This window comes from Strongylocentrotus purpuratus, unplaced genomic scaffold (assembly GCF_000002235.5).
Source record: "Strongylocentrotus purpuratus isolate Spur 01 unplaced genomic scaffold, Spur_5.0 spur5_scaffold_8, whole genome shotgun sequence".
Taxonomy (NCBI): Eukaryota; Metazoa; Echinodermata; class Echinoidea; order Camarodonta; family Strongylocentrotidae; genus Strongylocentrotus; species Strongylocentrotus purpuratus.
This window is the reverse complement of record NW_022145614.1, coordinates 12422575-12437936: the sequence shown is the minus strand read 5'-3', so window position 1 is coordinate 12437936 and position 15362 is coordinate 12422575. Positions and strand designations below refer to the sequence as shown.

The 15362-nt window shown below is 38.3% G+C and overlaps 1 protein-coding gene across 1 annotated transcript in view; it reads right to left on the bottom strand.

The window, feature by feature from the left end:
• LOC753746 (kelch-like protein diablo) overlaps nt 1–15362 on the bottom strand; it is a 52022-nt gene that overhangs the window by 17094 nt on the left and 19566 nt on the right. The window contains exon 2 of the mRNA XM_030975343.1: nt 10663–10688. The gene's annotated coding sequence lies outside the window, so the exon portion shown is untranslated. The remainder of the gene's footprint in view (nt 1–10662; nt 10689–15362) is intronic.

Genomic DNA, 15362 nt, shown 5'->3' with positions numbered 1-15362 from the left:
TGTCTCCCCTCTTTTTTTTTCTCTCTCTCTCTCTCTCTCTCTCTCTCTCTCTCTCCATCACCATCCTAAAGAAAACCTGATGCACTCCCTATCATCATCATCCATGTAAACAAGCTACACCATCCACCCTGGAGTGACCCAAATTCACCAAACACTGCACTCGTCATATTTATTCAGCGGAATACAACCACCTCCCTACTGTACAGGTAGCCCAAACCACAATCTCTACCCTAGTTCTACATGTACCATAACGGCCTGGAGGAGTGCTTATCATAGTCTACTCAAATAGTGTCATCCCTATCATGAGATGATGTCCTCGGGGCAGGCAACTCCTTGTGAAATGGAAAAAAATGCAAGGCAATGGCCAGACTGCGGCGAGCCTCTCCAGTTGTAATGTACATGCAGAATTTGACATTTACAAGCTAACCGCAAACATTTAAGATGATGTGCGGAGGAATGACATGATCGATGAGTGGAATAATGGAGGAATGCATGGTTATCTTGAGGCACACTAGAATTCATCTTTCATTCTAACCAAAGCCACAGACTATTCCAACTGATTCATGATTTGCCTTTTAAACTTCATGCACATTGTGCAATAATCAGGAAATAATAAGTACCAGTAAATAATATTCCTAAACACTACTTGAAGTGTCTTCCAACAATTTTGTGCAATTTTGAATCACTCTTGGGACAACTTATCATTTAGATGACTACTTTGTAGTTTGTACTTGAAGATTCATCGGGACAACTACTCTAGAAAAACCAATTACCTCCTGATGACCAAACTCAATTACCTCTAACAACTACCAAAAAGTAACAACTTTGGGGTAGCTGTCCGATAGTTATTATGGGTTTTTGGGGACGTGCTTTTTTTTGTGGGGGAAGGCTTAGTTTGCAGGAGAGTGATAGTTCAGGTGTTGTTCTGGAATCACATTGAAAACAGAAGCCCAAATACAATTTTTATTTTTATTTTATCACCATTCTTCCAGAACAAATTGAAATCAATTTACAAGTAATTGACGCAACACCCCAGCAAGTGCTACGGGCTGTCCTAACATGAAAGCTCAACCAGATAAACTTGACAGATTGAATATGAAGTTATTTTTATCATTCCCATGATTTAAAAAAAAAATTACCTCTAATCAAAATCACAGCTTTCTAGTTGTCAACTGCCTGAAGGAAATTAAAAGATCTACGTCTGGACAACTGGTGTCATCTTGTTAAGAGGAGATAGTCCTATGGCTTTTACTTCCCCTTCTCACATTAAAGAGGTAATACCATGACAGCAAGATGAACTGATTTGCTTTTTGAGGGGTAATTATTGTATTCAAATAAATGGGGGCAGGGAACCTATTTCAAAGAGGAGAAACAATGGAATGGTCTAATAATTTTTTTTTTAATCAAGAAATTATGGATTCTTTGAAACTTATTTCATTTACGTGAAAATGGTAGTCATAACTAAAGGACTTTAAAAAGTATTGTATCACAAAAGAATAGTATTTTACACTTAACAGTACCGCAATAAAGTGATTAGTAAAAGAGTGATTTCTGTCACAAACGATGTGTATCATTCAAAACATGTTTTAGAGAGATACACCACACTATGCCTTTAATCCATCTGATGTCATTGGCTCGATGATCATCAAGCTCGGCTCCACTCCACTCAAAGAGTGTCACTTCGGGGGATGGAAAATCTAACTGCCAATTCCAATCTCTCTGATGAAAAAGAACAACTTGCCCTACCACAAAATGTTTCCACAAGTCATTATACACTCCAGATCATTTCTTTTTATAATGTCCCTGCAGATGAAACACTTAGTTGAATTCCATTATCCCCCCCCCCCCCCTCTCTGAAGATAATGTGATTTTCTCCTCTCTTTCTCTTTCTGTCTGTCTCTGTCTCTCTTGTTTTCTACTTCCAATTCCATTTACAATTCTTTTCATGTGGCCCGACATTTTCAAAACTAAAAGTTACAGCTTAAGGTGTTCAATTCAGTTCCATAGATTTATAGTTTATTAAAGGGAGATCAAATCAAAACCTCCACAGCATTTGGTGTCTTTAAGAGAATAGCTTTTTTTTTTTTTTTTTTGATTGAATGCTCCTACAGTGACAAATACTTCTCATAAATTCCTTTCAGGCAACCACCAAAGGAGACAAGCATTCACAATTGGTTTCACAAAAACACCAATTACCCAATCACTCATCAAAACCATCTTTATTGGTCATATATATATTGTCTGCTGAGGGCCAGAGGGGCGTTAGCTCTGTATTTGGTGATATAACCTAATGCCCTTCTGGTTCCGAGAAGGCAATAGGCGTGTCTTCACTATCTCGAGATTGCCTAATATCCAGCTATTTGAACTATCCCGATCGCAAACTATCCAGCTAATTTGCGTCTTCATCAGACCGAAGTAGCAATTAGAAGGATATTTGGTCGGGGTTATAATCCCCATATATCTTGGGATAGTTTGCAAAATATCCCACTATTTGGCAAAATATCCAGCTATTTGTCCTGTGCGTCTTCACTAGACCGAAGAATCGCATTATGCGCTAACGCTGAGCAAAATATCTAAAGCTAATTTCTCAAGGTCGAGTTTCAAGTTTTGAGGTCGAATCTCGAGCTAATGAAGACGCGATTTGTAACTTCAGGATTATTTCCCAAATCAGAAATAGCGGGCTATTTGGCAATCTCGAGATGATGAAGACGCGCCTAATGTGTCAGTTACCACGCAATAACAATGATTGAAACTAGAACTAAAAACCAATCTAAATATTGTTCTTTTTATGACTGATTCCACCCAGAGATAAAGAAGATGGCATCCGCTGGGACACGGACCACACACATGGATTTGGGATTTTGTATTTTTATCATATCTTTTAGAAAGTCAACCTGCACTGTGTTCACATTTTAAATTCAGTAAAGGCTTTAAAAATTTCACAATGCTACAGCTTTTTCATGTTTCATCCTCATTCGTTTAATTGCTATGCCAATGCCATGTTTACCATGATTAAGAAGACGGTGGAATTTCATTACAATGTACCTTTCTCTTTCTTTACTTCTAAAAAACAAGCTTGATTTCCAAGGGTGGTGGGGGGGGGGTAATATCTTTCTTTGGGGGAGGGATGTAATACGCTTTCCAGAATTATAATGCTCTCTGTTAACCTGTATTTTCCCTGATAAATGTTGATAATTGTGAATAAATTAAAGGCCTTCATGATATGTTTATGGGCCTATTTTAATGACCTATATAGAACATCTAGTTCCATTAGTTATCAAAACTATTTAAAGGTAAAGACCAGTATTGGAAACGCCCCAATTTCAAAAAATGAAATTCAAAGCTCTCATTACCGATCATGTGAAAGAATATGTTTTGACTAATACATGATGATAAAAAATTTGCCGGGAAATCGCCTACTAATTCATATATTTGGTAAATTTGTTTCTCTCATGGTTTGTGAGAGATATAGGGTAGTCCCATATACATCTTTCTGTGTATAGTGCTTGTAACTTTACGAAGAATGGGCCAAATTTCTTATCATTTTGATGATTCCAGAACCTTGCAGATGCTAGATGCTAGATGATCAACCTTTTCTGATCGATTCCACAACGTTTCTTTCACAATGCAATAGCTTGACCATAACTGGTCTTTACCTTTGATAACATAATTTCCTGTAGTGCTACATTATATAGTGCTAAGAGACATTGATGAAAAGCGCTTTATAAGCACAGTTTTATACTGTTATTATATTTTATTTTCAAGTGTGAAAGAGTCTACCACCAAAGTAACCATCTCACGCTGTCAAGTTCAAAGTTCAAAGGCCAAGTTCAACTACTCCTTCCACGTTGCTTCCTCCTCTGTTAGAGGCCTCTAGGGGGATGGAGTGCATTTAGGAACAACAATGATACCCCTAATGGTAAATAATTGGTAAGATTTATGTGGCTATTTTTTGTATATCCAGTTACATTCCCTTTTAGGAGATGAACATGAAAAACAGAAAGCTGGAACATTTCAAGGAAGTAATCCAATGCTGTATGCACCAAAATGACTGAATCCAGCCAAGAGATTACAAACAAATTGGTCTTACGTGATCATTTAAATCTATATTCTATTCTATTCTATATTTATATCTATATAAAATCTTTTACAAGAAATACATGAATATTAAAATCTAACACATATTTTGGACTAGTAAACTAGATCTTACTATTATCTTTTTCTTTTATTCAAAATCTATTCAACAAGAACCCTTTTTCCTCTGTACAAATATTAAAAGGACTGGGAGAAAAAAAATAGAGAGAGGGAAGGAAAGAGAGAGTGAGAGAGAGAGAAAGAGAGAGAGATGAGGAGAGAAATAAAGAGGGAGTGTGTGTGAGAGAGAGAGAGAGAGAGAGGAATCTAGCATGAAGAAAAACAGACAAAGAGAGAGACAGACAGAAAGAGACATAAAGAGAGAGAGAGAAGAAAAAGATAGAGAGACAGAGATATATGGACCAAAAGAGACGGGGTGAGAGTGAGACAGAGACAGAGAGAGAGAGAGAGAGAGATAGAGATAGAGAAACAGAGGGAAGGGAGAGAAAGAGAGAAAGAGAGAATCATATTTTCTACCTTTCCATCATATTCCGTCACAAGGAAACAGAGCAATCCACTGTCTGAACTTCAGAAGCAGACAGAAAGTCTACAGCCACAGAGGCCCTTTCTTCATCTTTATGACAGAGTGCAATTCATTTTGAGCTCCAAAACGCTGAAATATTTGTTTCTTTTTTTGACACAATCTTCATAAATGTCACTTCACTTACATCTCGTAGGACAAGGAGTCTCCTTTTAGTCCTGCTACAATGTCCTTCGATTGAAGGCAAGTGCTTTCTTAAAGAAATATGAATTGAAGGAGAAAGTACAGATGTTGTCCAGAAAGGCTACAGATGATATTAATCAGGCTGAGTTTCTGACTATACTCAGTCAGAAATGCTTCACGTTTCTGTATTTCATTTTTCCTGGATTGTGAGCAACACAATCAACACTTGAAACCATGTGGGACAAAGGTATCAAATTAGCAATAAAATGGATATAAATACATCCGTTACATCTTTCATCACAACTTTGGAAAACTGAAAAATGTTTGCTCTTACAACTACTGTAGGTACTATGAATTAAAAGTCAGTTACAGTGTACACTGTGGTTCTATATATGAGAGATACCGGTACATCATCGAAAAACAATCAGGGATGTATGGTTCATTTTGTCCCACTTTTAGAGGTTTTAAACATTCTATATTGTGTAATTTGCTACACAGTTGGTAATGATGGCATTCCGTGTAGGATGACGATGCTCCTGAAGCAAAACACTTGCAAAAACATTAGCTAATGATAGTCAAATATGCATTATAAATTGTGTTTGTAAGTCAGATAACACTCATATAATTATACCTACAAAAAGACAACAAATTTTTTACAAGCAAAAATATGTTGTTTCCATCAGCATTTTTCACACACGAGTTGCCTCCCAGATTTACACTTTATTTGCCATAGTTCAAAACCATGGGCTGTCATATTTTGGGGAGTATTATAATGATTTGTGATACATAGCATCCTGTATGTGTGATAAAAGTTTACCATGGCACTCCCAACGTTTGTACCATTCATTAACCAAAGCCAATGAAGTGTTAACATAAATCAACGAGAACCCTTTTTCATGTTTTAGGTGTGATCTGAACTGGCTAATGCCAACTGTAGTAAACACTTTTAATCTGTTTCAAAATATTATTGCATCCAAAACCACAATGGCGCAATGCAGGTGGCATAATAAAAAGAAAAATCACCCAAAATCAAACATTTAAACAACCCTTGCTTATTCAGCTTCAAAACGACAACGGGAGGTAGCAACTGTTTTTCCCGGGGATTAAAGAAAAATGTCACGCCAAGGAGCGGACGTGTGAAGTACAGTGTTTTCGTCCTCCTACGCTACCGTGCTCCTCGAAACATAATGCATTCATAAAGCATGAATAACAGACCGATCACTAAACTGGCAAAGCGTAAACAATTGTGCGACTGCTGCTGCTTGAGACAAATACCTGGGAAACTTGAAAAACAAAATTACATTCCCCCTGAATAAAGTTTCCAAACAAAGAATGTTTTTTATGCTCGCTGATTTTTACAATAGATGTTGACAAATATAGTTTATTTATAAGTGAAGTGTGACATGAATGTCATTAGCCGTTCTCCATAGTTCATTCGTGATCTCTTTGTTAAAGAAAGGATTTGATTTGAGAACATGATTTGAAAATATAAGATGACTTCTCACATACATATACATGAACATATGCATGGAACAGAACTTCTGTTTGGAGCTGGAAGGGCGTTAATTCATATTTCTACATGTTGTTCTATGACACAAAGTTAGCACCCTTCTGGCTAGAACTGGACAATAATGAACATGAAATCTAGAAGAATTAAATCCCGGTGGGGTCACTCCCCTGCAAAGAGTGACACGTATGACCGTTACCACCAATGCATATAACCCCCTTTTGCGGTCAATTTCAAGGACATTTTGTGAAATTTAACCCCCTTTTTTACGTCAAAACAAGGACAAAATCGTACTTTGGAATACCCCTATTTATAAGATTGTAAGGACACTTTCGCAAATTTACCCCTATTTTACCATATTTCAAGGACAAGACTCGGCTCCGAGAATTTTTCTTCCCGGTTTTCTCTTTTCCCTTTTCCTGACCCCTATTTATCAATTTCGGGGACACCTGTGCCCCCTTATTTTCTTTATTTCGAGGAATATTTTGTCCGCGGACATTGCTTGAAATTGACCCCTTTTTCCGCGATTTTGGTAACGGTCATGCGGTCCGGAAGTCACATTGAGTGACCCCACCGGGAATTAAATCAATAAGTCTTCAGACAGAGGGCTGACACTTTCTCACATTGTCACCTTATTATTACAGGTTTACATTAAATTATTGATTTATTTCCTTCCCCTCTCCCCCTCCCCCTCTCCTCTCTCTCTCTCTGTCTCTCTGTGCCTCTCCTCTCTTCTCTCCTTCATCTCTCTACCTCTATCTCTCTCCCTATCCCTCTCTTATCTCTCTCTATCTTCCTCTCTGGATCTCTGTCTTTCTCCCGAGTCTCCTCTCTTCTCTCCTTCCCATCCCTATCCCTATCTCTCTCTCTCTCTCTCTCTCTTCCCCCTTTTCTCTCACTGTCCCTCTCTCTCTCTCTCTCTCTCTCTCTCTCCCTCTCTCTTTCTCTCCCTCTCTCTTTCTCTCTCTCTCCCTCTCTCTTTCTCTCTCACTCTCTGTATCATACATACAATTGTGAGTGTGAGTGCACATGCAGCCAGACAGCAGTGTCTATTACCACCACCACCCTGATGGAAAAGTCAAATATATGTTTTGTGGAAGAAGAAAGAAAAAAAAAAGGATCATATTTTAGATGAGTCATGTTTGTGCATCGAGATATGAACAATGGGTTCAAGTATTCTTAATAAATGAATCTAGAACAGACAGATCGGAATTCGGAATGCATTGTTAGCAGTAATGATTTACTTTGTCTCAAAGTAGAACATGTGTAATCTGAATCCGGAAAGGGTGGTGTTACCGGGAAGAAACAAAGAAATGCAGACTGCACAAGTACTTTGTCATGGCCATATTTTACATGTGCATGTAGACCTCCATTCCGGTATTTTGGATATTGATTAGTTTCTTCAATAGTTCAATATTTAATAGTTAAATACATTGAATAATTGAATCTTTATCTCGGGGTGAAATCTATTAAAGATTAACTGATGAAGATGAAAATATTGCAGTCAAGAGGAAATAAATAAGAACAAAAATTGTTCAAGTACATATAATGATAATAATAACAACAATATGTCTTGTTTGTTTACCCAGGGTAGCCTCATTATTATTATTTCTGTTGTCCCCGAGGGCCCTGCAACATTATCATTACCCAGGCTTTTTTTATACACACAAGTATTTTGAGCTGTTGCTTTTAAACATTGGATCATTTGCTTGTCCAAAGAGAGAGGGGGGGGGGGCAATTAGGGATGTAGCCTCTATTATCTTTTTTGTTTACACCTGTATTACACAAATTCCTACCTGTATGAACTGTAATGCACTGTTTGCTCAAATGAACATTTCAAAGAATACCTGATTGCCCATGGCAAGTGAGCAAAGAGGGCACATTTTCGCCCCTGCCCTTCTTCCGGGTCTTACCAAATAAATTCCCATCCATCAAACTCCTGCATCAGACCCCACCTTGACATGCACAGCCTGACACATGTCCAGCAGTTGTTCAACAAACACAAATCATCCAGAATTCCATATGCCCAGCCTGTCCATCTCCGTCACCATCAATATGGAAATGTTCACCCACACAATATTCCCCCACACGTCATAAATCTTGTCCAGCCACTCCAGTCAGTCAGTACATACCGGTATGCATTCAAGTCCAAGTCGAGGCAGTGGTTACCTGCTTTGTTTGTCCAGCCATCCTTCTTGGGTTTGGTGTCAAATACTTGGGTGTCAAACACTTGATTAAGTGCTCGTTATATTGACCCACTGAAAACCCATATCATCTAGATGTCCAAGTTTGTGCCTTCCAATCTCCATATTTTTAATAAGGGGGGGGGGGAACCAAAACAAATCCACCTGCCCTCCCCTTGTCCAGTCAGTCTGGTCTAGGAAGTGGTTACCGGTCTTGTTTGTACAGCAAATATTCTTGGGTTTGGTGTCAAATAGTTGGAGTCAAATACTTGATTGAGTGTATTCTTCATTGTAAAATCAAAAAATTTGCAACATCAAAGCTTTTTGGTGATAGAACCATGGCAAGCAACTTTCTGATTTTACAGTAATACCCATTGCCATTTCAAATCATTCCAAAATTCACCGAATGGCTTGCCCATCCATCTTTCAAACATGTTGACCAAGAAGGTGTGTGTGTTGGGGGGGGGGGGAGGGGGGCACTTGCCCCCATGCCACTTGCCCTATGCTGATTGGTTTCAAATACAGTGGTTACCAGTTTGTTTGTACAGCCAGCATTCTCAGGTAAGGTGCCAAATACTTCGGTGTCAAGCACTTGACTTCTCACTAAACCCATTAACAAGCTGTTTCCGTTTCCGTTTCATTAACATTTCACCACTTTAAACATTCTTAAATTCCTTGATAGTGGATGAATCACGCATTTAACATCATTTCAATGTTGCAGGGAATACAACCTGGACAGTATCAAAATGATTGGACCTATGTTGACCAATAAGATAAGAGAGAATTTCCTTGATAGTTTCTAATCTGCATGTCCTAAAGGAACATACCAAAATAAAAGTAAAAAAGTACCTAAATATTATCTACAAACTTCAAGCTGTTCACAAAATATTTAGTTCTACATTATCTTCTTTGATTCCTAAGTAACATACACTTTACACTGATCTTGTGTTATGTAATTTCAAATGTTAAATTAACTTGAAATTTGTCTACAAAATAGTAATGTATTATGCTCAATGTGTAGAGCAGTATTAAAGTAGCATTAGGTCAAGTTTATGGCTGGCATATTCTGGATGATTATGGCTACACCACCACCACCGTCACTCGTACCACAACCACCATCCTCACCCCCTCCCTTCCACGTCCAAACCACATCTGTCCTGCAAGTGTTTGTCGTATGCCTTGACTTTTGACATATGCCAATCATAATCATATGATGTTCATTACTCAGAGTAACCCAATATCTATCAGCAGTAGGTGAAAAAGGACAGAACTTTACTATTGTATAAAACAGGAACTTATAAGCTTTTGTTCACGTGTATTACATTTCCTGTCAAATTCTCATAAAATAGAATATTCAAACGAAATTGACTGAAACTCTTTTCATCATTGTGGTAAACATTGCTGGCACCCACATACATGTAGGCCTACAAATAATCATGTACCCACTCAAACAAAGGATCAAGAATTCAAGATTGTGGGAAAACAAAGTTGAAAATAGATGTGCAGAGGTGCAGGGATTAATGAGTAAATTGTCTGTTGAGAGCCAGAAGGGCCTTAATTAAATCTCTGTTAAAGGATAGGTGTTAACGCTCTTCTGGTACTCAACCGACGATACGATACGAAGAATGACACAATCAGCAGCACAAACATTTGTCCAAAACTGACTACTTGAACCCCGTTGAAAAAGATACAACCGCTTGCACAATATTCAACCATAAATTGTAAAAAAAAATGGATATATATGACAGTGTTGGGATAGGACCGAGCATAAATGAAATATTTTTACAGTTGTTTATATTTGTGTCAAACCAGTTCTGTGTTTTCAGTTCCATTTAGAGAATTGGAATGGACAAGGAGTTTCTCTTGGGGATTATTACTGAACAAGTTGTTGTGCAAAGAAAAAATATTGGCATATTTGCTTTCACAGAAGAAAAAAACGGACTGGACCCAGCGAAGATCTGTCCTAATATAAGCAGTCTACATTGGAATTGAATGTCAGTTGTCAAAATTATGTCCAGAGAATGCAATACAACTTTGACACCTGGCAAACAAGGAGAAAAAAGGTATGTTTACTGTGTGAAGTAATAGGGAGAGAAGAGGGAGAGAAGAAGGGGGGGGGGGAGGGGTGGAGAGAGGAGAGAATGAAAAAAATATATGAAAGACCAAAGACTTACCCAAATTTTGGTAGCTGCAAGCAAGCCTGTGAGGGTACAAATAAAAGAAAAATTAATAACAAGAAAGTTGAGAAATTGGCTTATAAAGTAGATGAAGATGATACAAAGTAACAATAGTGAACAAAGATGATGAATACTAAATATCTGTTATCCGATGTAAAAATTATTTTCCCCTCACGTGTTTGTTCCTTTCAGTTACTTGATCTACAAGTAAACTGTACTTTCAACTTCAATCCTAACATCGATGTACGTGTTTTAGTACTTTATTTTGGACATGTCTGTTGCTTGTTTCACTTGATGGTTTAATATTCTCCCGGGCAAGAAGACAGGCACCTCATTAGCCACAGTCATCTCAATAACTTCCAAACTGACATCCCAGAAGGATTGTTTGAAACTGCTGTTGATGAATGTTGTTCACTTTTCTTGAAGAAGTTATACTGTTGCCGTTGCCGTTGCTCTGCAATTTACAGGGTCTTTAAAAGCTGCCGGTCGCTATTAATGTTTGTTACTTTAAAACACATCTGATGTTTCACCGCCCCAGAGGAAACAGAATATGTCTGTTGTTTTGGACATGCCGTCCCTCTGGGAAATTTACAGAATCAACTAATAGCATTAACCTTTACTTTACAAGATTAACCTGCCAAAAGAGTTGGGTGCACCTGCACATGTGCGACTGTGCATCATCTTGCAACGATTGCAGCACTACTACAAGACAAGGAAAGGGGTGGTGAACATTTTCCAGAGTCATCATTTTGGGGGGTTTGCCCTCCGAAAGACACGCTGATGACCTCGAGAGAGAAGCGATGTATCTCTGATGAACTACTGACATTTAAACGTGTCTCTGAACATTTGAAACCTGAATTTCAACAACTCCCACTCTTCTCCTCGTGTTTGAAAAGTTGGATAATAAATAGCCCCAAGGCTACAAGCAGGTTGGATGAAGTGTGTTTGACAGCCATCAAACTTCATAAAGGAAACAAGGGAACATGACAAGCATGGAAGCATGCTGCTGAGAGCAAGATGGATCTTTAGTTTGTATGCTGAAATGACTTCACCCCCTTCTAACTCTCAGCAGAGGAACGTATGCCTTCAATACATACAGACAAGCATACAAATAACATCTTAAATTACATATTGCAAAATGTTTCCCTCTTATCTTTCTTTCTGTTTCTTTCTCTCATGTTTTCTTTCTCCCATTATACTTTGCTGTTTTCCTTTTTCTTTTTGCCCCTCTCTACCCCCCTCCCCCTCTCTCTCTCTCCCTCAACATTTCTCCTCTCTCTGGCTTCCTCACCTCATCGTCCATCACCTTTAACTTCACCTTATCCTCACCGGCCTCTCCCTCTCTGTCCTTCCAACACTTCCTCAAAGATATAAAAAACACTTGTCAGCTCTTCAAATTAACGTCCAAGAATTATACAAGTGCCTTGGATGGGATGGGGCAACCGTAACCGTGGCAGGTTGCTGGGGAAATACGCTGTTGATTCTAACAACTCATCGTCTGGGGCTGAGAAGGTGTGCATATTTGAATATTCATGAGGGGGCTCCCTTTCAAGTACTTCTAGTGCTTTGACTACTGTTTCAGTCGATACAGGAAGTGGATGACCGCTCATTTACAGTTGATCATGTACCAATGAAAATAAGAAATAATGTGGCATTGGAAGAGCTAATATATATTTGCTAGCATCTCTCTTTACATTTTGAAACAAAATCAGTTTTACATACATGCAGATAAAATCACAATGATGAAACCTTTCTTATCATAATTATAATTATAAAATACTTTCTGAATTATTAGGATTTTATAGTTAGAAACTGCTCATTATAATTATATCACAAACATCCATTTTTGTTTAACTTGAAAATCTTTGTGACCAATATCAAAATTAATCACAGATCACTTGATAATATATGAATGATTATGACTCAATATCTTGACTAGAATTTCTTTAAAGATGGAGACTTTCAGATGTATTTTCATGAGCACATGAGCAGTCAAAATAGCCAATTTTGAGAGAATAATGCCACAAGGGGGTCCTTTGAATTAGCATTCTTAAGAAGAACACAAAGTGTTACAGGGTAATTATGGTCTTTTAAATCTAAATGTAGAATTTTTTTTAATGCAAACTTTTGTCTGGTAAGGAACTCTGGGCAACTTTTGTTCCATATCCAAAGGAAAACCTTTCTCATTACAAACATCTTCTTTCACTGCTCGAAAATACCTTACAGCCTAATTCCCTCTGCGCAATAACATCCTTCAATGTTCGGAATCTTATAACAATTAGAAGTCTAAAGATCTTTAATCAGGAAAGGAAAGATTTGCCTTCGTTGCTTTCTTCCATTCTTTGCCATTCTAACTGCGTCTCCTTATGAGCTATTTTGGCAGATAATTGGGGCTGTTTGTCCCGAGCCAGTTGTTGAGGATCACCATAAAATACCAACCAGTTTTTCTCAATCTGCTTTATAGTCGATAATGGACAAATACAGAGATTACAGGTGCCAGCATACAAGGTGTTTGTGTGAGAGACCCTACTATTACATTGTACATGACTATTATTTTGTCCCTCTTTTTGTTGGGAGTGGGAGCTGGGGGGAGGGGGCTTATATTCTGCGCACCCCCCCCCCCCTCCTGTGGCCAATGACCTGGGAAACAACAAGAGGTTACACTTAACTCTTTTCACACTGGTTTTGCTTAACCCCGTACTTTGCTTAGCCCCGTACTATCCTTAACCCCGGACTATTTTTTTTGGCTTTTCACACTCGCCTATTTTAGTCCCGTACTAGCGCCTATTCCGGAATAAGAAAATTCCCGCTGTTCTCACTGCATTTCGTTAACCCTGGATATCGTGTATGTTATGATTGGACATACTTCGCATCTGGCCAGCTGCGATACGCTCCATTGCGTAGTACCGGACTATTTTTCGTTTCTGTTCTCATTCATTTGCTTAGCACCGCAATTGCGGGGTTAGCAGGAGTTAGCACCACAATTGCGGAGTTAGCCCTGCTATTTTGCAGGGTTAGTTAACCCCGTACTATAGGTGGGGTTAGCCAACTTTAGCCCACTTTGGTAAAAACCAGTCTGAACAGAAAATGGAATAGGCTTAACCCCGTACTATAGGTGGGGCTAAGACCCCCCCTTAACCTCACCTATAGTACGGGGTTAAGCAAAATATTGCCAGTGTGAAAACAGTATTACAGACTTTTTACAAATACAGAGTGAGAACAAAAATGAGTGGAAACATGCTTCTCTAAAAATTCTTAACATTTTGCCTTTACAAGTGTTCAAAGTCTATCAATAATTGGGTGTATTAGTTATTTAACTTACTGGCTGCATAAGAAAAGACTTCTTGCACAGTGAATACTTGTGTGTGTGTGATTGATAACACCAGCAATTCCAGCATCCCTTTAAATGATAACATACAGAGCAACATGATGCTTAGGCATGTATCTTATAGGCTTATATATTTTAATATACATTTGGAATTTGATGTCAAGATATGACATGTTCATTCATATCTTTGGAGTCAGATTAGTCATTTACACTTTTAAGTGTAGGCTTATGCCTAACACGTGGAAGGCCCACAGCAATCTAGTTTCCGCTTCATGTGAACCAAGAACCTATTCATGTACACATACATTTGTTTACATGTTGGTCCATGCTCATACTAATGTACAGCGTATGTTGACCAGTGACCACAGATGGCGTCTAGAGCCAGGAAGACTACACTTGAATGCCCGTCATTCTTTGGGACCATTTCAAATCCCGGTGGCTAGCAGAAGATCCTAAGCGCATCATCGAATCAAGAGAAAACTTCCGCTTCTGAATGGCGCTTGTGGGATTAAAGCCTTATACCGGTACTCAGCTGCATGAGGGGCAACCCACTGGTTTATGTATGTGGGTGGTGTGACATTCCTCATTCTATTCAGTACCGGTGTTATTTGGCTTGTTTACAAGTCTCTGGATTGCTTGTTTACCCGATACTCTTGTTCACCACCTATCGCCCGTTTATCGAAAATTGCTCACTGTAAAATGATTCATGCCCAAGGTATGCCGATTCAGGGCCAATGGCCTATGGTATCCTGACAGGTACAAAGAAAAGTCCAGTCATCTACTGTAAGGGTGCGATGCAAAATTCCCTCCAAAGTTTGGAATGCTTTGATTTTCCAGTCACTGTTACTCACTCTCTCTCTCTCTCTCTCTTTCTTTCTCCTCTCTCCCTCTCTCTACCTTTCTCTCCACCTTTTGATCATGATGAATTTGGTGATCCATGAAAGGCAAGTTTAATTGAGTAGTTATGTGTGTTTTTGGAAATTCATAATTTGATACTGGAGCATTCAATCAACTTTCTTCGGCATTTGACAAGTCATGCACTCGCAAACAATCGGGGTTTACTTTTTTCTTCCAGAAGTACAAAGATGGAGCAAGGCAAACAAAGACTTATATTTTAGTTTATAGAAAAGAAAGAAAGAAAAGAGGTCAGATCATCTTCTAACTTTGAACTCATTCAAAAAAGCCTACATTAAGTAATTAAGAGGTTGATTGTAAAGAATTTGCAAAAAATAAAACCTCCATTTCCTTCTGGAATCAACAGTCTTCGATCATCAAATTAAATAAGGAAAGATTAAATTCTGATGATTTAAATAATTCAGGAAATCATTTGATAAGCATCATCCTGTAATATGAATAAACAAAAGAAACC